The sequence below is a fragment of the Triturus cristatus genome, chromosome 12, assembly GCF_964204655.1.
Source record: "Triturus cristatus chromosome 12, aTriCri1.1, whole genome shotgun sequence".
NCBI classification, from domain to species: Eukaryota; Metazoa; Chordata; class Amphibia; order Caudata; family Salamandridae; genus Triturus; species Triturus cristatus.
Genome location: NC_140595.1, coordinates 193,958,804 through 193,982,899, shown reverse-complemented (window position 1 = coordinate 193,982,899; position 24,096 = coordinate 193,958,804). Strand labels below are relative to the sequence as shown.

The 24,096-nt window shown below is 45.1% G+C and overlaps 1 protein-coding gene across 1 annotated transcript in view; it reads right to left on the bottom strand.

The window, feature by feature from the left end:
* Positions 1-24,096, bottom strand: part of HYDIN (HYDIN axonemal central pair apparatus protein) — a 2,467,744-nt gene that overhangs the window by 1,969,226 nt on the left and 474,422 nt on the right. The gene's annotated exons all lie outside the window — the stretch shown is intronic.

The window sequence follows — 24,096 nt, the reverse complement described above, 5'->3', positions numbered from 1 at the left end:
TACAAGACTAAAAGAGACGATTCTCAGAAATACAAGAGGTTTGAAGGCATACAATGAAGAAATAAATTTCTTTTTAGATTTCGAAGATGACGTAGGATCCGTATTAGGATTTGACTGTGACAAGTCAGATTTTGACGCCGTAAATATAGCTAATGCAGCAAACATTGTTAGAAGGGACATGAAAAAGAAATCTGAAAAATGTTATGGAATGCTTGGGGATGATTATAGAAACTGATTACATCCGGAATCGCTTCTTTCCCTTGTTAATACGATACTTGATGGATCCGAAATAATATAAGTATTCCTGTGAAACAGCCACTACCAACATAGCGTTGTTTATTTCCGAATTACTTATGTTTAACAGTGAACAGAATTCAAGAACAGACTCTTCAAACAAACTCCTCTGTCTATATAAATTGCTCTTTCTATCCACAGTCAAATGAGAAATCAAGAACGTATAGACAAGAACTTATAGACAAGTTCCATAAACTAGGTATTTCCATTTCATATGATAGGATTTCGCAAATATCTGCAGACTTAGCAAATAGCATCTGTGCACTGTATGAGAGTGACAGATTGTGTGTCCACAAAAACTGAAGTTTCAAGTACTCACCAGTGGAAATATTGATAACATAGATCACGACCCAAACAGTACCACAGCGCTAGCACCAGGCAGAAGATTAAGGGCCTGATCCTGATGGACCCACAAAATACAGATGCAAATTGTACACCTGTTAATTGGAGTTAACTCGGGGTGCACATATTAGTAAGTGTGCAGTTTGCTTCCGATTAAAGTTTGCATTTTCAGGACTGTGGATTAGCATACAGCTTGCACAATATTCTACCAATTAGTGGGTGTGCTAAGTGACATTTTTGAGAAATCCGCTCTTGCAGTCTGTACCATTCTTATCCTGATGCAAATTGCAGACACAAACTCCTGAGTTGAGTGCAGTTTGTCCCTAATTCATAATTGCATTTTGGGTGATAACATACGTTTTTCCCCAAAACAGGTTTTTCAGCATGATCATAATCAGATCCTCCGTAGGTGGCGTTCCAAGCCTTTTTTTCGCTGGTAGTTCCAAACTGTCATAAGTACAATGTGTCACACTCAACAAGTTTGGGTGTGACACAAAATGAAGGTAAATGTCTAAATCACCATGTTTACAAAAAGCGACCGGTTTCAAAAAGGAGGGTTAATCTAGTGCTTAACCTGAGCGGTGGTGCATGTCACCCCACTGGTACTCATTTTTATGGACATGGTACTTGTTTTCCATCATCATCAGAACAAGCGAGAGATAGGCAGAAAGGTGGATTGAAGGAGTAAGAGAAAGATGAGAACAGTGATAAAAGCCAGGGATTAAAAATAGCATAAAGAATTGAGGTTGAGGCGCACTGAATGTATGGTAGTGGATGAGAGACCTGAGGTTGAATTGAATAGACTGCCTTGCTATTAAGCAACCAGAACATTAAACAACATAGGCAGCAGGATCTTAAGGAAAACTTTGGACACCGACACTTATTCTTTTACAAATTTGCACAGGGTAATAGCGAATACAATAGCAAATATTATGACGTGTTTGGGTCTTGCTGGACCTCATCATTGGGATATATCTTGAGTCTGCACTCAAGCATTCGATTCTGCACCTCACTGTGATACAATATTTCCTCTGGATCTAGTAGTATTTGTAAGTTGGTTCATGTAGTTACTACGCCCAGTGAGTCGTTTTTCAACACTCTAAATGAAAGCCTTTAATCAGACCCTCCAGCATTTCGTGATTTTGATTCCCAAACTCAGTTAAGAAACACAATGGCCGCAATATTTCCAATTATGGCTGCGAAAAAAGGTCTCCCGACAGATAGCTAGAAAATGGGGAGTTCCTATTGGCTGTACACACACATGTCGTGTGTTCAGTGGTGTTTGCTTGTTGGACGATCTCCTAGTCAATGCCTGCAGTTTTAGTGACATTTGCGCTTCCAAACATTTGCCTTTTGAGGCATTTCAGAGTTAATCTGATGTTGTTAGTTTAAGTGACTTTGGTGCTTAAAACGTTTGCACAGCATCTGCGAGTTTCGTAAAAACCGACCCACATCTCAAGGTCAGGGGTGTCTCTCACATCTCTATGGTCAGTGGTATCCCTGACGTCTCTATGGTAAGGGGTGTCACCGACGTCTCCTTGGCCAGGCATGTCTTTGCCATCTCTATGGTCTGAGGGGTCTCTGACATCTTCATGGTCAGGGGTGTCTCTGCGGTCTCCCAGTGCTATTGTACTTGGCTGAACCTATGCTCCAGAATGTTACCACAAAGGAGAATATAGCAAAAACACTCTCTCTGACAGTTTATAATGCCTATGTCAAAGTTAAATACTCTCCTAAATCAGGTTACATTGATTTAAGGCTGAAAAGGAATGATTACGAGTAAAATAAAGTGCTGCAATAATGCCGCATAATTTCCATTTTAGTGCTGCAAAATTTTCATTTTTGTGCTGCAAAATTTTCAAATCTATGCCGCAATATCCTGGGGTTCTGATTATATATCGGGTGTAAGGCAAAAAATGGTAATTTGGAAGAATTCTTCAAGCACGAGAATCAGTCTTTTCCGCCATCTATATCTGTAAAGGGAAAACTCAGACAAGGACTGAGGTCGCAGTTACTGGACTGCGTTGCCGAAAGTACCACCATACACAACACTGCTCCAGAGGTGGATGTAAATAAATATATTAGATGGTAAAGCTATAGAAAATATGCTACCTCCCAATTCTTATGAAACATTTGATATTTACGCTTTGACAGTTTTTTATACTCTACATAGAAACTCAAGCAAGGAACGCGGAACAATTGGATTTTGGGTGGGAATTTGGCATATATTTTACATGGTTTTTTCACTGTGACTTTGTGCCTCTGATAGTATGTTCTTTATGTTTATGCCTTGGGTGGGATGGGCTATTTGGGCTATATAGATTGCTATTGCAATGGCGCCAATTAGATTGACAAAGGCTTCGAGCAAGCCGAAATGCGTCTCTCTTTTAATTTTTCGGGATTGAGGCTGATCTGATTAAATAAAATAGATGCCGTATCTTACCTGCTTGGAGTCCGTGTCTCCTTCCATGGTTTACTCGGTGGAAGTTGGTTGTTTGTGCTCATATATATAACTATATATATATATATATATATAAATTTTCAATTAAAACTTTTATTACAATCTCAGAGATTCAAAAATATACATCACATCACAGAATCAATAGTGAGGGAATAAAACCTTTAGATAAAATCAGTTAAAAAGTTTATCCCGTATACAAAATACAGCAATTCGTTTTCCTATTAATACAGAATCATACATAGAAAATAGAAGTTCAGAGCATTAACTTTCCCCGCCTAATCCACACTGCGTATAAGAAACGAGAAATACCAAAGACTCGGGTATCCGTAGACAGTAGCCTCAGGATTTCAAGATAATGACCCGGACCAACAGCTCTACACAATGGTATTAACCATTTCTTTCTCAATATCGCATAGTGGGGGCAAAAAAAGTAAATGAACAATAGATTCTGTTGAAGCTTTGCACGCAGGGCATTGGTCGACTACTAGGGGACACATGCGCCACCTTGAGCAGAAAAGATTAGTTGGTAGGGTCTTATATCTAAACTGCAGAAAAAGCTTACGGGCCAACGGAGGAGTAATTTCATCAATTGTTATATATATATATATATATATATATGAAGAAGAAACGCCTTCAGGTAACCAAAATCCTTGGCAAAAGACGAAGCGTACCCAATGTGCTTTTTGTGCCAGCGTTTATTTAGTGCCCAACACCAATGCCGCCATAACGCGTTTCAGCCCTCGTGGGGCCTTGATCACATGACCCATATATATATAACTGGAAGCATCAAGCAAAGTGTTAGAGTAAAAAAGAGGTGAGGATCTTCGCGAGCGAGTTGAATCTAACACTCCTGTATGCAAAGATTGGCACAGTTTCCTTAGAGGAGACGAAAACAAGACAGAGTTTGTGGAAATCGAAAATAATGGCTGTCAGCATGAGCTGAAGCCATCTTGGTTGTGGCGTCCATTTTGTTAAGCCATGTGATTCTTCCGTCTTCACTGTTGCTTGCCTTTCTATTCTGCTTGATTCTTCAACTTTAGTTAACTCCTTCTATTCTAAGCTCAAGCAATGTACGAGCTCAGAAAGGCCTGTAGCTGCTAGAATGCACCTGTTTGAAAATGTAACTGTCTATCATGTCTTACTGATGTAAGCAGTTCTGTTTCCCCTCCCACTTCGCTGATTAAGTGATATCCATCTGCCCATGTTTGTCGATAACTATTTCTGTGAAGAACTGTACCTTCCATTTGAGTCTACATGCTTACTCCGCAACAAACACAGTACATAAGACCCATGGTCTGTGTATTCAAGCCACTACCTCCTGGAACACTTGAGGTTGTTGTATGGACGTGGTCTCACTCATAAGTGAATAAACTTGTTAATTTTGAATTCCAGCTTCAGTGCCAATCTCTTCTTTGTTGGTTTAAGGACCCATGGACAGAGAAGGGTGAACCCCTGCACCGGTGGGCCCCTAAAAAGGCTCATTTCCGCAAGTTGTTTGGTTTACTAAGTTATCGTGTGCAACACATTAACATCACAGGTAAGCAAATAATTGTTACCTGTCAAGATAAAATTGCAAGTTACACTCCACTTACGAATTTTCTAAATGGTATTGACTTGCAATCATGAGGAAGCGGACACACAAGTGTTACTTCATTTTTTCCATTCAGCAACTGAAGGTCATTCCAAAATAATGATTTATATAGTAGATACTGATGTAGTTGTTCTTGAGATTGCTAATTTAAAAAACACTGGATGTCAAGAATTGTGGTTAACATTTGCTATCGGAAAAAAGTCTGCAACATACCAGCTCACAGTATTGCAGAAAACTTGGGTGTTGATATTTATGACTCTCTATCCTTTTTCAATGCTATTACAGGTTGCAACTCCAAGTCGGCTTTTCATGGGAGAGGGAAGAAAGCCGCTTATGCCACCTGGATGGCACAGTCTTTTGCTACTCCCGCATTTAAACTTCTGTCACATTGACCAAGTTCTGTTGAGCCTGTTCACTTCGGAAAGCTTGAGAGATTCATTGTACTAATGTATAGGCACACTTTTCCATTACATGAAATAAATGGTGCTCACAAATTCATGTTTGCAAGTGGAAACAGAACTATTGAAAACAATCCACTTACACAAGGCGCTCTTCTTCAACATGTTAAATAATCTGCATACCAAGGGGGCCATGTTTCGGGTCAGACTTTAGAGCCCATACAAGAATTGCCAAATTAAAATGATTAGGGCTGCAAGCAGATTAAAGGAGTAATGGTACCACAATGAACAACCATTCCGAAGGCATCTAAGGCATACAAAGAACTTATTTGCTGTGGGTTCAAAAAGTCATGCCAAAATCAATACAAAGGTAAGCCTCCTGTGCACCAACCTTTGCTTTTACAGTGGAAACCTATCAAGATTAGGAAAGTATACAAATTTGAATTATCACGGTTTAATATTTTAGAAATGTTATCAGATTTTATATAGTCTTGTATTTTTTAATTACAATGGAAACATTATCTACATGTTCAAAGTATGTGTTGTAAGGACACAAATGATGCAAATTATAAGTTTACTTTCTCTACAGTGTGTTACTTATGCCTGGCATCCTTATTGGTGGCCATTTTAGTTTAATATTTATGATGTCACAGTCTAGATTCAACGTGGGCATGCACATGACATGCACTGATGTGTACACATTAACTTTTGTGCCAAATTTGACGCAAAATCGAAAGATTTAAAATATTTTGTTTATATTTGTTGGCCATCTTGGATTTCGAATAGACTATATGGCATTCTAGGCAAGATCCACTTGGGGACTTGCTGTTATATTATTACTATTGCAAAGACAAATGTCTGTACCAATTTTCAGCTTTCTATCACAAAGTGAACGATTTTTCAGAATACGAGCTATACTACCTCATATCGTCAGTTTAGGAGAAACACCATGCCAAAGTGGTTGGGGCTGCTTTATACAGTTCACAGATGTTGGGCATTTGCAATCTTTCAAAATTAGTCACAGCAGAAAACAAATTCATTAGATCTTTTTTCAGCGTGCTGCAAATAGCTCCTATGATACCACCGCACTTGAATTTGGCCCTAAGGAATATAGCACATGTTGCTAAACTTAAACCCCAAATGTATTTATTGGATAAGACTTTGGTCTAGCAAGGACTTTCATCCCTATAGGATTGTATCATCTGAATTGAAAGGTCTAGATCTTATATGTAATTTACCTTGGTTTCATTAAGTTGTGGTTTTACAAGATTGACATGAGAGACTCTTGGGACAATCCTGAATCCATCACTAAAGGAATGCTTGGAATAAGTTAAATCAAGATATTGGTCACATGTTACTGATAGTCGATCATTGAGTCAAGCTCTGGAAGGTTGACGGCAACATTTCTTGACTTTAAATGTTCTTTGGACTTTGAACATTGGACAAGATAGAGCTGCCGAAGTGAGATCTTTATTCTTAAAATTCAGATTTGGGATTTTTCCAGTTAATTCTTTCTGCAGCAAATGGTGTCAATCAAACAAAAGTGCAACTATTTGCAACAACTTGAAAGTCACTTTCTGAAATGGAAGCACATTTAATGTTTTTCGGTCCTGTACACCATTTTATAAATTTTTGGGGGATATCACCCATCTGCCAGAAACTGGCCCTTAGGCAGTCTGATGTAGAACTACGGATTTTAAGAACTGATAACAATATGATTGTATTTATGTGTCTAAATAATTATATCATGTTTGGAGGATTAGACATACATTTATTGTAAGGAACTAGCGCTTTATGGTTTTTAGTGGCTAACTAGCTGATCATTTTATTTGGGGAGAATCTTGTCTACAGAATCTTTTTTAATGGTATGTGTTAGACCTGGTACCATTGGCATGAGTCTCCCTTCCATTTTTACTGATTGCCGCCTCTGTTTTTGATATGTTTCGCTGGTTTAGATGCTTTGGGCACTGTGCCACTGCCATTCAGTGCCACAGTGCAAGTGCTCCCTATGTTAAATTGATGTATTGATTAGTGACTCCATGATTGGGTTATTTGATTTACTTGTCAGACCCTAGTACAGTGCACCATGTGTGCCAGTGTAATCCCCTTTCCCTGACTTAGAAGCAAGGGTCCTTATTTGGTCAAAGGTACATACCTCTGCCAACTAGAGACCCCCAGTTCTAACAGTGTGCTTTTTATATGAGTATTGTATTCTATTTTATTCATGGTTTACGGGGGATTTCCTCTGAAATAAACATTTTTACTTATAAAACAGTGATTCCATTCAAACAACATCTCAGATAAAAAAATAAAACTGCACAGACTTAAGTAAACATAGGATCTTGAAGGAGCACACCTCTATTTGTGGGTATTGCTTAAGGACAGTTTAAGAGGCATGCTTTGGAAGACCTACTGTCAAACTTACAGTTGGCTTTAGATCATCCTATTGATTATAATTAGATGGGTTTCTTGAGTATCCTAGTTTGCAGATCCTTATTCTAGGGAATGCCTTCCTAGCTATGTGTTTTCCCTGGAACGATTCTTCTTTACATAGTTACATAGTTTTTGTTCTGATGACTTGTATCTTTCCACTGCTGACACGAGGACAACATTTTGTAATTATTTTTTCAGCACTCTGCAGGAATTCATAACTTTCCTCACTTGCTTCTTCATCGCCCACCCTCTCTGTCCTTTTTATTTATTTATTAGTTATTATTTTTGTGAGGGCCACCATCTGCACACTGGTTCCGACCTGCTTACAGTTGCCAATTTGCTCCTGTGTCATAACCTCTTTCCTCCTGCTTACCCCGCAGCCCCCATACTTTAAGTTTGCTTTGCGAGGGCACAGCAGCTGCACACTGCTACCGGGCCAACCACATTTCCACTTAAAATGTATTATTTTAAAAAATGGCTGTTGCCATCTTGGAACCATAAATTAAGAATAACATATAATAAAAAATATATTTTCAACATGGGTGCATTGAATGTGTGCGTACTAAGGCCATAATTAAATAATTTTTCTTTTACTTTTAAAAATAATGTAATTCAAAGTTCGTCTGCCATGCTTCCATGTACACAAATGGTGGCTATCGGTGGCCATCTGGGAAATAAAAAAAAGCACTGAGAAAGCCAATGGCTGCCACGAGTGACACTCAATTTGATAATGATGAAACAAAAGCATTTGGGTTTTCCTTAAAGAGGAAAGCAAGGGTACCCACAAATGTCAGAGCAGAGGCCTTACACATTTGTCCATGAATTCAAAAAGCTGGGCGAACCAATAAAAATTGAGGAGAGAGTTCTAACCAGTCATGAATTTGTAAAAATAATAAGTGCCTGGGTTCTCATCAGTAGGTAACTTGCACCAACCTGTTATGCAGCCTAAAAAAGAACCAACAACTAAGCATGAAAGCATGAAAGTGGGGAAGGGGACGGCGTAATGGCCAGTGCTCCCGACTTCGGAACTTGGAAACCAGGTTTGAGTCTTGGAGTTGATTAAACATCCTTTGAATCTTAGTCTCCCTATAAATAAGTGTGTCCTTAATTGGTGGTCATGAAAAACATTGGTGTTGATGATTACGTGCCGGTGCTGAGCACCGAAAACCACTGGCTCAAATTAAGCACTGGTTCTACCATTTTCAAATGCCACTGACATTGACACCTGATACTATTTGTTACGTTGACCCAAATTTAAGCAATTTACTGCAGTCCTACAGGAAGTGTTGAAGAAAGCACTTGTAGGTCAGAAGATGGAAATAGTTTCTTGTACTTTACTTTGGGAGGTCTGCCCTCCAGTCAAACCTCCTTCATCCCCTTCATTATCCAACAGTGAGTATGTATTACAAAAGAAATTTTAAAAAAATAGAAGCTCCCGGGCAATTGCTGACAGCTGCCATTTTGTTGACCCCTTCTCCCCTCATTCAGCAAGTATAGGGGAAAAAGCATTCCCCTTGCATACGGGGCACATGAACCCCACCAAAACAATACATTTCTCAAGCATGTGCAGGCAAAACCTAACAAGGAGCTATGAACAAAAATTAAAACAGCTTAGACATCTTTTTCATCGGAAGTGTAAAGGAATTATCCAATACCTGCTTGTTGTGGCTTGCAAATACTGTTCATTACAGGGGGGCTGTTTTTGTAGGGGGAAGACGCTTGGTAATTTGCTGAAAGGGTGTTAGAAACGTATTTTTAATTGGCTAGTTTGGCACGAAGCCATTTTTAGGTTTCGCCTGCTTGAGAAATCTATTGTTTTAATATAAACTTAAAAGGAACTTCGATCCTGCCTCCTCTCTTTCCTGGCTTCTCTTTGGTTCCTCTGTGTGCTACTTACTTTTCCTCCATTTCTATTGGCTGTAGCATATTTTCCTGCATTGACCAATGCTTGTACCTGTCTGCTTCTCTTATCAGTTTCCCGTTGGCGAAATGCTGTTAACATCCGCTTTGGTGGAATGATTTTTTCAACCAGTTTTGTCTCATTTCGCTTTTTACACTTGCAGCATATTTATATAACAATTTATCACCAGGGAGATTAAGTGATTTGCATAGAATTATAGGATGTTGCTGCCGCCGAGAATCGAACCGAAATCCCAAGCTCTCGAGTCAGTTGCTCTGGCTGCTGCGCCACATCCTCTCCACTCCAGTGTTATTTGTCAGGGAGCTCTTTCCTTCTGCTGGACGATAATTGATAAAAACAGTACTTTATTTATCACATAAGCGAAGCCGATGCATTACCAATGCTTGTTACTCTTTCCTTCGGTTTCACCTAGCGGCGCCATCTTGAATTTTAATGCTCACGTGTTTGGAGAAACCAGCTAGGCAATCAAGGTGACATGCCCATATGATACACTCTGCAGCGCGTCCGTATAGTGGCCAGTGCCAGCCATGCAGCCCGTTCACCAATGAAAGAAAAGGTGAGGATTGTCTTTAGTAGAGAGGGACTATTGGCACTAGGGTAAGGGCAGGAGTGAGAGAATCGCCTCAACCCTCTCAATAGCATTAGCACCTTCTAATGCCACACATCACTGTAAAAATTGAGCGGATATATGGCTGATCAAGGGATTTTGATAAAGAGACGGGACTAAAAGGCCTGGGTCTGCAAGATCCTTGTAGGGCATGGTTCTCCAACAAGTAGCTCTTCAGCTACCTGCAAGTAGCTCTCCTGTGTGCCATCCATCCCACTAAAATAGAAACATTTGCTTTATTGAATGAATATATGTATACCAAAATTCAAGCGTCTGTATTTAAGATGAAAATTTGTGTATAAGCAGATGTTAGACTAAAACCTGTGAATTTCCGCTTCATGGGTGTGATTGGGAGTCTGACTCACGAAGATGAATCCAGTTTCATGCTGGGTAGATCCACCGGAATGAACCTCAGACGCACTAACAATTGGCTTATGGAGGTACGTAACCATCTGAACCCACAGGTGTTTTTGTCACTGGACGTCGAAAAGGCGTTGAACGCCGTTAACTGCCTATTCCTGGAGGTCACTTTGGCCAAATTCGGACTAGGGCCGAAATTCCAAGGTTAGGTGGCACTTTTATATGATCGTCCGATGGCTACAGTAGGGGTCAATGGTAGATGTTCGACTCCCTTCCCTATCGAGAGAGGGACGAGACAGGGCTGCCCCCTATTGCCCCTCCTCCTTGCGTTTACCCTGGAGTCCCTTGCCTGCGCTATTAGACTACATCATTCGATCCGGGGCTTCCACATTACACCCGCAGACGAGGAAGAGGAGAAAATCTCCCTTTACGCGGATGACATCCTGATATACATCACGTACCCTGAGATGACGATACCGGTCCTCATTGATTTGATTTCCGAATACGGACAACACTCAGGCTACAAAATCAATTGGAATAAATCCATGATATACTTTCCGTCTGACACACCCCTAGATTGTCCTTTGCAGGGAGAATTGAGAGTGGTGTCAAGGGTTGTTTTTTTTTTGTCAAACATATTTTATTCGTTTTTATGCACAAAATACAATAGATAACAGGAGTTTCAAGGCATCCTCACATGTGGGCACTAGGTGCAATGAGGCTGTAAGTAGCTGCTAAAAATGAACATTCCAAATCAGTCCAACCCAGTAGCATTGGAGTGCTAAAGGGGAATACAGTTCCTTATATGGATGGGTATGGGTTGTATCCAAAACAACTATTGATGATAGCTAGTGTGGTAATAAGTGTCCCATCTTTCTTTTGCAGTGAGAATAGCCCCAAAACCTTTTTCAAAGGGAGGCATTGGAACAGCTCATGGTTATAAAATAACAATCCCCCAATTGGGGAAAAACAGGAACAAGAAATCAAGAGTGAAAAAAACAATCCCCCCTTCCCTCCCACCCCCCTCCCGGACAATGGTGGTGGCAGCTAACCCACAGCCGGGCTGGTTATGGCTGTGTGAGGCAAATCATAGTTGGAAGAGATGAAGGGCCCTAAGCGACGAGGGGCATACAGCGGATGGCAGACTACGCGAAAGGAAGGCAACCAGCGGTCCCCACCGGAACTCAAAGTTCTTAAAGTTGTCTTGAAAGATAGATGACATACGCTCCAAACTGAGCAGGGAGATCGCTGGTGCCTCCTTCCTTTTCCAGGCGGCAGCCAGGGTAACTTTCGATGCGCCTATGCACAACCACATAATCGTTTTGTCTGCCCGAGTCTGATGTTCAAGTGTAGAATCACGGAGACCCAAAAGGACACCCGCCATGGTAGTTGGAATGGGGTACCCCAGTATATCTTTAATATGCGAAAGGATTTCCTCCCAGAAAGGGCGAATAGTCGGGCAGTCCCACCAGATATGTTTAAAGTCTCCCAGTAGTCCACACCCTCTCCAGCATCTGTGAGAGGTGTTAGGAAAGATCTGTTTGAGCCTAGAGGGGTGGAGGTACCAGTCCATCATGGTCTTTAGGTGGGCTTCCCTTAAATCTGAAGAGTGATTAAAGCGTGTAATGTCTGTCCACAGGTGTCCCCATTCAGTATCCGAGATGGGACGTTGTAGAACATCTTCCCAAGCGGACATGTATCTCGGTCTCGGGGAGACCGTAGTGGTGAGAAGAAATTGGTAGAGGAAGGAGATCGTCCCTCTCATAGTGGCGGTCTTGGTGAGGAAGGATTCGAAGCGTGTAAGGGGCCGGGTGGCTGCATCACGTATTGATGGTGTTAGGGCCCAGTGCATCAATTGAGTGTAGTGGTAACGTTCTGTGGGTCCCAGGTTATAGTCCAGCTGACAACTGTCAAAGGTGAGAGGGTCATAGTTATGAAAAAGATGGGTCAGAGCAAGGCAGCCCCCCTCTCTCCAGGCGTCAAAAGGCCCCTCTTGGAGTCCCGGTGGGAATTCTGGATTAAAGTGGAGCGGGGTAAACGGAGAGGGAAAAGAGGTCCGCCACTCGTCTCCCACCACGGCGTCCCACACCTTTAGCGTAGTGCACGTGGGTGTTGCAATGTACGTGTTTGGGGGTCTATCTTTATTAGGGAGCCATATTAAATCCCAAATGGTTCTGCCAGTCACGCTACGATCCATGTGCAGCCAATGTTTATCTGATTCCCCTTTTGACCACTCGACCAGAACCTGAAGCTGTGCTGCCTTGTAGTATAACTGGATGTCAGGGAGGCCCACTTCCCCCTCTGATCATGAAAGACGCAACATGGAGAAGGAGAAGCGGGCAGGTCCCCCTTGCCAGATGAAATGTAGGATCATAGTCTTAATTCAGCGGAAGAAGTCTCTGTCTAGCTCTATGGGCAGGGCATGGAATAAATAAAGAAGCTTAGGGAGGAGGGTCATTTTTACTGCGTGTATCCGGCCCAACCAGGATAGGAAGAGAGGCCGCCACATTGAAAGGTCCCCTTGGATGCGAGTGAGAATAGGCGGGAAATTAGCCGCATATAACCTGTTAATCCTCGATGTCAGTTGAACCCCTAGGTATTGTATCGAGCAGGAAGCCCAAGCGAGGGGGGTGAGAGATTGGAGTCTGTGGATCTCTGGCAATGTGAGGTTTAGGACATACGATTTGCAAAAGTTTATTCTGAAGCCAGCAACCAATTCATAACGTGCAAGTGCTGACTGTAGGGCTGGGAGAGATGTGGCTGGATCAGAAAGGGATAGAAGCACGTCATTGTGATTTCCCCGTGAACGGAATACCTTGGATATTGGGATTATCCCTAATTGCCATTGCTAGGGGCTCAATGCTAAGGGCGAAGAGTAGGGGGGAGAGGGGACACCCCTGCCTAGTGCCTCTAGAGTGGAAAAAGGAGGCTGAGTTAACCCCGTTAACAACTACTCTAGAACGAGGTTGTCGATAGTTAGCTCGGATCATGGTTAGGAATTGTGGTGAGAAACCGAATGCCTTGAGGGTGTGGAACAAGAACGCCCAGTTTACGCGGTCAAAAGCTTTCTCAGCATCCAGACCCACCAATACCGCAGGGATCTGACGTCTGGTAGCCTTTTCAATGAGATGGACAATTCTACGATTGTTATCGTGAGTTTGGCGGCCCTTAATGAATCCGGACTGGTCCGGGTGAATGAGGTCAGGCATGAGGTCATTCATTCGTTTGGCGATGATGGAAGAGTATAATTTGGCATCAAGGTTGAGGAGAGCAATAGGCCGGTATGAAGCACAGTATTGGGGGTCCTTCCCTGGTTTTGGTATCACGGAGACCATGGCCTCAGTTATAGATGGAGCAGGTTCCCCGGTCTCGCCCATCTTGTTAAAAAGCCGTGTACGGTAGGGGCAGATGTCGGGGCAAAGGTCTTGTAGAAAAGGGCGGTATACCCATCCGGCCCTGGGGCCTTGTGGGGCTTAAGGGCTTTGATTGCCAAAGTGACATCCTCATGGGTGAAAGGAGCGGAGAGCAGCTCGTTCCATTCGTTGGAAACCTGAGGAAGGGGCAATGCACGGAGATATTCCTGTTGGGTGTCAGTATCTAGATCATCCCCTGAGTAAAGAGCATCATAAAATGAGCCAAAGATTTCAGCTTTGCCTTCTTCCCTGTGCGTTATCTCCCTAGAGGGACCCACAATGCCACCTATGTATTCCCTCTCCCACTTGTCTCGTAGTTGCCTAGCCAGATGTTTACCTATTTTGTTGCCGTGTGAGTAAGATAAGTGGCGGAGTCTGAGAAGTGTGAACTCAGCTCTATTATCGTAAATGGCACGGAGATTGCCACGGAGTGCAGTCAAGTGACGGAGAGTCTGCCGAGTGGGGTGTAGTTTATGGGTGTGCTCAAGAGAGGACAGCTCCTGCTCCAGTCGAGTTTGTTCCTTAGCGCGCTGTGCATTTAATGCTGAATTAAGTGCGATACATTTCCCGCGGAAGACAGCTTTGAACGCATCCCAGGTGAAAAACTCCGAAGTGTCCTCTGGTTTGTTGACCTAAAAGAAGTCTGTAATGGTGTCCCTAAGTTTGGTGCAAGATTCTTCATCACGTGCCAGCGATGCCGGAAAGTACCATCTGGGCGCAGCTGGCGCGTCTCCGCGCCAGGACAGGCAAATGGAAAACAAGCTATGATCGGACACAGAGAGAGTGAAAATCTTGGCGTCCAGGAGAGAACCCATTAGGGACTGGCTAATGAAGATATAGTCAAGTCTGGAGTATGTGCTGTGTACATGTGAGTAGAAGGTAAAGTCCCGCGTTTGGGGGTAAAGGGTACGCCAGGAGTCCGAGGTCTTGGATCTGTTGTTGAGTATCAGCGGAAAAGGATCCTAGTGTGGAGCGCTGCGGGTGTGTGCTGTCCAATTCCTTATTCCAGGTCAAATTAAAGTCACCCAGGAGAACTATTTGTCCATCCGCTAAATCCAGCAATTTTCCCAGAAGCGTGTGTAAGAACGGAGTCTGACCAGAATTGGGTGCGTACAGTGCTACAAAGGTGCAGGCCTTCCCTCTCAGACGGCCTTGACCATGACCCATCGTCCCTCTTTATCGCTAAGGACCTCTAAGGGTTGGAAACAGAGGGAAGAGCGGAACAGAAGTGCCACTCCCCTATGTTTGGTAAGGGCAGAAGATCTATAGATTAAGGGGTATTGCTTGTGTTTAAAACGTGTTGCATCGGTTCTGGCGAGGTGCGTCTCCTGGAGTGCCACCACATCTAACTGGTGGTCAATAATATATTTCCAGATTTTCTGGCGTTTTTGTGGGGAGTTAAGGCCTTTGACATTCCAGGTTCCAATGGTGACGGACATAGTGTCAATGATAGAAGTATGGGAATTTGTAGAAGCCCCTGGAGCCTAAGTGTGTCTCGCATCAGCGCCCGCCCCCTGAGGATGTTACGTGGGTTATTCATCTCAAGGTCTAAGAACAACCAAAGATCCTCCAGAGCTGAATGATAAAAAGCCGCCACCATGTCTCCCTCCCAACCCACCCCAAACCCTAACAACAAGAAACAAACAAAAATTAGAATATGATTCCGAAGAGTGAGGGCATGGGTCGGCTGGAGGCGAAAAGCCCCCGTGGAGACCAAGGGGGACATCGGGTCCGAGGTCCCCGTCCACGCCCACCCCGGCTACCAAGGTAAGCGAAAAAAGAAGACTGTACATTCTCTAGATGTGGCTGCAAAACAATGGTAGGCAAAAGAACCCTCCCCCACCGAAAGATCCCAAAGGTCGGCAATAAAGGAGGACCAGGCACATCAGCGCCCGCCGCCAACCCTGACGGTATCAACCCTGAGGCTCACAAGAGAAAACACAGCTGGGTAACATCAACATAGTACTTTGACCAAGTATGCAAAACAATGACAAAACCCCCAACTGAAAGGCACCATTCTTACTGCGAGAAGGGGACAGGTCGTGAGTGCTCCTGTCCCTCCCTGGGTAAGCGCAGTTCCAAAAGCTCAGAATCCCCACCAGGTGCAGGGAAACAGTAGGTCATCGTCCCATGAGGGAAGCGCCACAAGTCATCGTTGGCCCCTGCGTGTGTCCCCCGACCTGCCAGAGGTCGTAGGAGCTCTCCGCGGTTGGTCTCCCTGTTTGTCTGGTGCGGCGTCCGAGTCATCTGCCGCAAGGCCCAGGAGCTCCAGGCCCTCTCTCAGATCTGTGATGTGGCGGTGCTTGTTCTTGAAGTCGAAACTTAAACCAAAGGGATACGTCCATCTGTACCGGATGTGGTCCTCTCGAAGTTTGGTAGTAATGCCTCGAAACTTGTCTCCGCGCCAAGGTTGCCGGTGCTAGGTCTTGATAGATGGAGCGCAAATGGTTTTCAAATGAAATAGAGACCTTTGATCTGGCTGCCTGGAGGACCGCCTCCTTGGAAAGAATGAAATTTAGCCAGGATATCGCGCGGTCTTTTCTTCTCACCAGGTTGTGCGGGGCCCACGAGGTGTACTCTGTCCAGTTTGATTTTAAGCATTTTGGGGGCCAGGATCTCCGCAAACAAGCCCTCCACGAAGGGCCGCCAGGTCGGGCCCCTCCGCACCCTCCTCAAGGTCTCGAATGCGTACATTCTCCCTCCGAGACCGATTTTCAAGGTCCTCCGCCTTGAGGAGAGATAGGCGGAGCTGTTCCTGAAGCTGACGGACATCCTCCCGCAGTTCTGTGTTCAGTCGCTCCTGCTCCTGGGAATGCGTCTCCAAGTCAAGGACCCTAGTGCCCACGGAGTCTATATCTTGCTGGAGGGAGGTCATGCGGCCCGTGAGGTCCGCCCGTAGTTGATCAATGGAGGTCTGAATGTCCTGGCTGAGATCCCTGCGGAGTTTCGATTGGAAATCTTTAAACATTGCCGTCAGGTCCGCTTTCGTGATCGCCATTGCATCGGCTCCTGTGTCACCCCGTAGCGTCGGGCGTTTGTCTGAGGGGAGGAAGAAATCCGAGACCCTAGCCGCCTGCCTGCTCGTCATCTTCTTCAGCGGCATATGGTGCGGACCGAGCTGGCGCCTGAGTAGCCACCCGCGGAGATGAGGCTGTAGCGCCCCCACTACCACCAAGCGGGAAGGGGGTGAAGGCACAGATAGAGCTGTCTGATTCCCAAATGCGAAGTCCGCGAGGAATGTATGACCCCCTATGGAGGCATGTCCCACTGGAAACGGCTCGTGGCCAGCCGGCACCAGGAAACGAAGTAGGCAGTGGTCGGCAGGCAGGGACAGACGAAAGGTGGCACAGTACGCAGACCCGCTAGTCGTGCTAGAGTGTAGTGGAAGCACACTGCGGGACGCTGGCGTGAGTTGGCGCGACGTGAGGAGGCCAAAATCCCCCAGGGCGCGGCCACTATCCCGAAGTCAGGGTCAGTTCGGGCCCAGAGGCAGGTTGAGGTTGCTCCGTTAGGCCCTGGAGCAACCCGATGTCAGCAGGATCCTCTCTCCCCAGGCTATGTCAGAAGCAGGCTGGTGGCGTGAGAGCAACCCGGTGTCAGCAGGGCCCCCTCTCCCCCGGCTATGCAGATGCAGGCTGATGACGTGGAAGGAGATCGCAGGCTGGACAAGGAGCTGGTGCAAGGCTTAAAGGGAGCCAGGGAAGGCCTTAATGTTCGTCTGCAGTGCGCTGACGACAGCCATTTTAAGGTCAGGCAGGCGCCAGGCGGGGAGTCCCAGGGCAGAGCCACCGCCAGAGTGGAGCCGAGCAGTGCGCCCCCCCCGGCCCAAAAAGAGTCAGCGGGCGTTTAGATTGGGCGATAACGTGCCAGCGGCAGTCCTACCTCCCAGAGGCGACCTCGACCGGCAGCTTCCTCGGCAGAGCGCCGGCCGCCATCTCACGCATCGCCGCTGCTGCTCCTCGCCCCCGGGAAGGACGGCCGCGTCCGGGGCTCAGGAATGCGCAAGACCTCTCCGCCGGCGCTCCCAGCACTTCACTTCAGGTAGGGAGCATTCTTTCCCAAAAAGGAGCCCTGCAGCCGCTCAAAGCCGTGCCGGAGTAGCGCGTGGACCGGGGAGCCGGAGCGAGCTACGTCCGCTCGGCCATCTTGCCCGGCCACGCCCCCGGTGTCAAGGGGTTTTAAGTATCTAAATATCTTTGTTACGCCCCACGCGGATGTGTGCAGATGTGAGAATCTGAATGTCGTCCTGGGCAACTTTAAGGCCAATATAGAGAGATGGAAGGACCTTCCTCTCACCTTGATGGGTCGCACTGCTCTTTTTAAAATGATCACCTTGCCACAAGTCTTATACGCCCTCCAAAACACATACCATCTTCTGCCTTGGGCTATTTTCACAGAAATCGACGGCAAAATTAGATCTCTAGTATGGCAGGATGGAAACCCCAGAATCGCGCTACAGACACTGAGACGAAACCCCTACAATGGAGGGATTGCACTCCCTGATGTAGAGGCCTACTCCGGGAATACGCTCCCCTAGAAGGTTGGCTCCTACAGGAGGAACTTATTGGTAAAGCGGTCTCATTCACATATAAAACCATCAATAATAATCTTCCCGACGGCTTGCTAGGTCTCCGCACAAGATGGGAGAGGGACGTGGGGTTCCTAGAGGATATCAATTGGGAGGAGGCATTGATGCATCCCAGAGAGGTGGCGATTAAGGTTTGGCTTCGATTAATTCAATTCAAAATATTGCAACAAACGTATTATGACAGGGAAAGACTCCATAGGATGGGGAGAGCAGAGTCGCCGCTGTGTCTGATGTGCAAGGTCACTAACAGTGATTTCTACCATACGATTTGGGCTTGCCCTACACTCAGGCCATACTGGACACAGGTGATTGGATTATTGGGAATGATCTTGGGGGTAATATTACCAGTGGAACCCAAATTTGTGCCCATGGGGATCCCAGCGAAGTGGACGTAACTAGGACCCAGTTGATCTTTGCTTCATTGGGGTTGTGGTGGCCAAACGGGACATAGCAAGGAACTGGGGAGTGGCCGACAGACCATCCATAGAGGAATGGAATAAGGGGATGGACATGTACATGACGGCCGAGCAAGTCACATATTGTAGCAGGGGGTGCCCGAAGAAATTTCACAGGATATGGGACACATGGAGAAAACACTTTGGGCTGGATACAGAGGACGAGATGCAGCAGTCCACCGGTCATACGACACAGGAGACTTAGACAGAGACCTGAATCTATAACGTATCGTATGACTATTCCACCAATTTACCGACAACCGTTTCTTGGTCCAAGACACAGTCCCCTCACAGCGAGGACAGTTGCTACCGGCATATACTGGCTTTCAATGGCTCACTGGTCGGGAGGGGGAAATTGGTCCAATGATAATGATTATATTCGCAATGATTTGAGTTCTACTTCTGTTACTGTACTTTACATGACTTCCTTAGTGCTGATTGTTTAGTTGTATAAAATAACAAAATAAAAATTAAAAAAAACCTGTGAATTTCCAAATCAACCACTGCAACCATTCCGTTGGTTAACAATATACATGTTACTTGAACGGCAAGATACCTAGGAGATAAACGTGACCTTTACAAATACAAGTTAGATTGGTGCACTGCAGCTATGGTTGTTATCTATAACCCAAGTAAAGGCATTCCAAGTTGATAAAGCCTTTTTGAGATTATTGTTAGCAACTCTGCCGGATGCACTGATGTGATCATTGCTCATATACTAGCATGAGATTGCCATTGATGTAATCTTGTCTAATGTGGTCACTATAACAACAATAATAATATTAGTAGCTCGAGATGATATTTTTGTAAACTTTATTAGCTCTTATTAGAGTCGAGGTTTGAGACTCCTGTTGTAGAACTACAACTCAGATTAGGGCTGGTCTGATTAAAACTAGATCCCTCCCTAAGAAAACACTTGACAATTGGGGCCTCTTAAATGACAATAAGTGGATTGTGCTGTTCCTTTCTGAAATATGGTTAGGTGCATCTTCCGGTCTGGACCTTGCCCTAGCCATACTGGATGGTTATGCTGTTCCCCACTTAGATCGGGAAAACCGAAAGGGAGGAGGGGTGGCAGTGATTTACAAATCATGCTTTACCTGCACAGTGAGGATAATGGAGGGGTTGGGTGAGGCAGAGGCGCTAACCTACTCTATAAAATTGTCACATATTTTGTAGGAGCACTAATGGATCACCCGCCAATATATGGAGCAAAATTTGATGAGGCATTAGTTAACACTGCCTCATTGTTCCTATTGCAGTATTCTAACTTCACCTTATTGGGAGGTTTCAATGTCCATATAGATGATACTGCCTGTAAGGTGGCTAGTACACTATTGGAGGCAATGACAGATCTAAAGACTCAACAAAAAGTGAGTGGTCTCGCACATAAATTGAACAACACACTTGATCTGGTTTCCTTCAATTGCCCCAACCAAACAGTGGATAAGTCACAACTGCTGGTGTGGTCTGATCACTTCTTTATGCCGTTTTCGCTGGTTTTTACAGGATGTAGATACTGACTGTCAAATGAGAAGGTAGGGGCAACTGAGTGAAGTCACAAGAGGAAGGACATATCCAATGATGGATCCAGAGCTACAATGAAATCCTTCCAATTTTCAGGTTTTTCCCAACAAAATCTCCTTTAAAATGGAAAAGGTGGGAAACCTTTGTCGTCAATAGGTCGTAAATAGTAAAATCAAATGGGCTCTTATACAGAATCTACAGCACAGACCCAGTATAACACATCTCTATCTTTATTAGTGGGGTCAAGCATAAATGGAGTACTGGCTACGATCATAGTCAACACTCCGTTGGACTTGGACTTTGAGTGCACCTTTGATTAATAATGTAGAGCGTAAAGTCTCTAATTCAGTCTTGGAACCTCCAAGGCTAGAAGGTGTCTCTCTTGTACAGTACCGCTTCCACCCCATCATGGACAGCCACTTAGAAGAGCTTTTCTCTTAATGGGAGTTTGTTCATTAAGCATCAAAAAGGAGCTACTACAGCAGAAGTCATAAGTAAGCGTAGGAAAGTGCCCTTTTTGTATGGGGACCCCCACACAAACATTTTGCTCCAATTTGGATGGTTAAGACCCTGAAAGTGCACTGGTGCCTGCTGCTCAGGCCCCAGTGCCAGAGCTCTCCCCCCTAAAGTGATGTGTGAATTGGTAACCCCAACTGGCAAGGACTTTAACCCCTTTATAAGTCCCTAGTATTTGATACCAGTGCTACCCAGGGCATGGGTGTTAAAGGGGTCACCTGGGCCTGAAGCACTGTTTATGCCACCCTTAGTGACCCAAGTAAACTGACAGCAGGCCTGCAATTGCAGACTTCAGGTGCGGTGCAAACTGCTGGAACTAGACATTTTCAAGTGTGGCAAAGTAAATGCACTATTTTTAATATATGCCAATTTCCCCTAAGGAACGCCTCCAGAGCCCCGGAGGAAGGGTGCATTATATTAAAGGTGTGGACTTGTAAGTGCAAGCTTGAATGGCCCTACAGTGACTTTTACCATTAAAGTGATAGTCGGTCCATAGGATAACATGGGCTGTCACCCGAGCATACCCGAGGTTGGCAGCTCCATTATGGTACGTGCAAAATGTGTTTGGTATCAAACAACGTACCTTCTCACACCTATCATGAATCTTGTGTGGAGGACGATGTGGCATGCACGCAGGTGGCTGCCTTAGAGGTTGCCCACATGGTTGCCCTAGCCTTTCCTGTGCTCTGGCTGCCAGCCCGCAGCTGCTCCAGCTGAGAAAGGAACCTGATACCCTGCCCGGAGGTGTGAACTCTCCCAGGAGTCAGAAACAATGGCCTGGATGAGAAGGAGGTCACACCTCCCCCCCTGACAGGATGGCTAGTAAAGTGGTACATCAAGGCAGTGAGCTTCAAAGAATTTCCCACCTGTGATATGGAACCAGGCTGCCACCCAAAGGAGGAAATAGCCTTCCCTCTGCCCCCAGGTACATTTGCACCCGAGGAGACGGGTAAAGTTAGGTATTCAGGAGGTTCACACTCCCAGAAGCCTCATGGATGGGCTACCTGGTCTTTACAGCTGAGAAAGACTTCTTTAATTTTTAAAAGTGGTATAATGGAGGGTTCTGGGTAGAAAAGGCGGTCATATAAGGGGCGGATAAGCCACTAGGGCTAATAGCTCATTGGGCACTTGCACCCACACCCCTAAATCTAGGATATAAGGGCTACCTCTGACACCAGAACTGCAGTTCTGATCTGACTTGCAACAAAGGACATAGAGGAGCCTAGGGTCTTAGACAACAAGATCTGCACAAGGCAAAGGCGTGATACTCTGCATCTGTGTCAGCTTTCATGGCATTGCACGACTGTGATTCATTCTGAACCAAAGCTTGGGGGATCCCATTGAAAGCCAAAGGCAACTCCAGCTCCTCTGGACTAGTCAGGCTAGTACTCTGCAAACCGCAGGTAAAAAGAACCAAAGAATCGCTGGCTATCTGACCCTCCGAGGAATCGCCTGAAAGTAGATGGTCCAGTGCATTGTGGTGAAATGTAGTCCTCACCTCCAGCAAGTTTCAGGCAGCTACTGTTTTCCCTCGATCCTCGGAAGTTGAAATAACTTTCTGCTGACCTTACCTCTGCCAAGGCATGGTGGTTGCAAGTTCGACAACCACCACCTTTACGTGATGCTGCACTTCGAGGGAGCTCCGCAAAACCTTCTCAAGCCAGGTAAGATCAAATAGCTGTCGCGGCCTGGCCCTGGAACCCATATCACCTTTACCCTCCTTGGGTTCCACGCAACTCAACCTACAAGTGACTGATTGTCATTAGTGCTTTTTACCATAGACCTCAATGAAGGTTTTGCAGCACTGATTTATATTGCTTCTAAAATCCATAACCCCAGTTATACTTATCCGATTGACTTTATTTTGGTGACTACATTTATATAAGAATCTGCTTTATTTTTTGTAAATTTGTGTTGGATTTCTTTTGAGTTGTGTCATTTACTTATCGTCCATGTCGATACTATGAAATGCGTAACACATGTTCCTCTAGTAAAGCCTGACTGTTCTCTGCCACTCTACCAGGACTGAGCTAAGGAGTTATTATTGTGAATTCAAGGACCATCTTTAGGTATTGAGAGAGCATTGTATTGCATGGTGAAGCCTACGTAGCATCACCACATAATACTCTACTTGCCTACTGTAAGCTGAAGGTCACCTGTGCTAATACCCCAAAGCACTATGTTGGTTCTAATAATCAAAACAATTAACCACCATCCTCCAATGAACACTGTAAGCTCAAACCACTTAAGACTAATTTGAACCCCTGTTCCTCCTGCTAACTAATGTCTATACCTTTTCCTGTAGCTGTGCTCTGTCGGAATTGCAATGTCCTGGTATTGACATACAATTGCTTCTATTAGAATTAAGTGAATACTTTTATAACCAACAACTTTCTAAATAGAGAACAATTTTGTCTATCACAAACAAAACAAACAAAAATTGACACAGGTGCTGAACAAATGAGAAACAATCTTCTAATTTTGCTGAGGGGGACACGTTCCATGGTACCCAGAGTTCTGTGGGCCCACCTAGCAGAGGTTTGCTATGGTGCCATGACATTGTTTTTTTTTTTTTTTTTTTTTTTGAAAGACCTTTATTTATCAAAGTAATGATTACACTGCGTCACGCCAACAACCCGGAGGCAGGCCGCGATATCGACAAATGTGTCCAGTTAAGGTGCGCCATGGCAGAAGTCATAAGTAATGTCAGCATCTTTACATACAGAGAAATACACACCAATGACATTGATTAGGGGTACAATGGCGTAATCAGTGAAGAGTGGAAGGTCTTACATTTGTGGGCTTCGTGGACTGAAAACAAATCCTAGGCACACGGTCCCGTCCAGACGCTCCAGCGAGTACTGGGACCGCAGCTCATGTAAAAGGCAATGTATAGATAGATCACCCACTGCCACCTTTTCTCCCAACCCCCCCGCAACAATCGGAGGGAAACAGAAAACTTTCGGTGCGGAACTAGTGCAAGAAACCAACAGACATCACAGCACGCTCACGCAGGGGCTCACTTACTAGGACCCGTCCGTCCTTGAGGGACGACCACGAGTAACATCGGTGGCTGTAGGAGGAGCGCAGGGCAGCAGTCATAGGGCAGGGGGGGGAGGGGGGGAGGGGACGCAGCAGGACAAAGCAGCGAATCTCCCGGATGGGGAGGGGAGGCAACACGACAAATCCA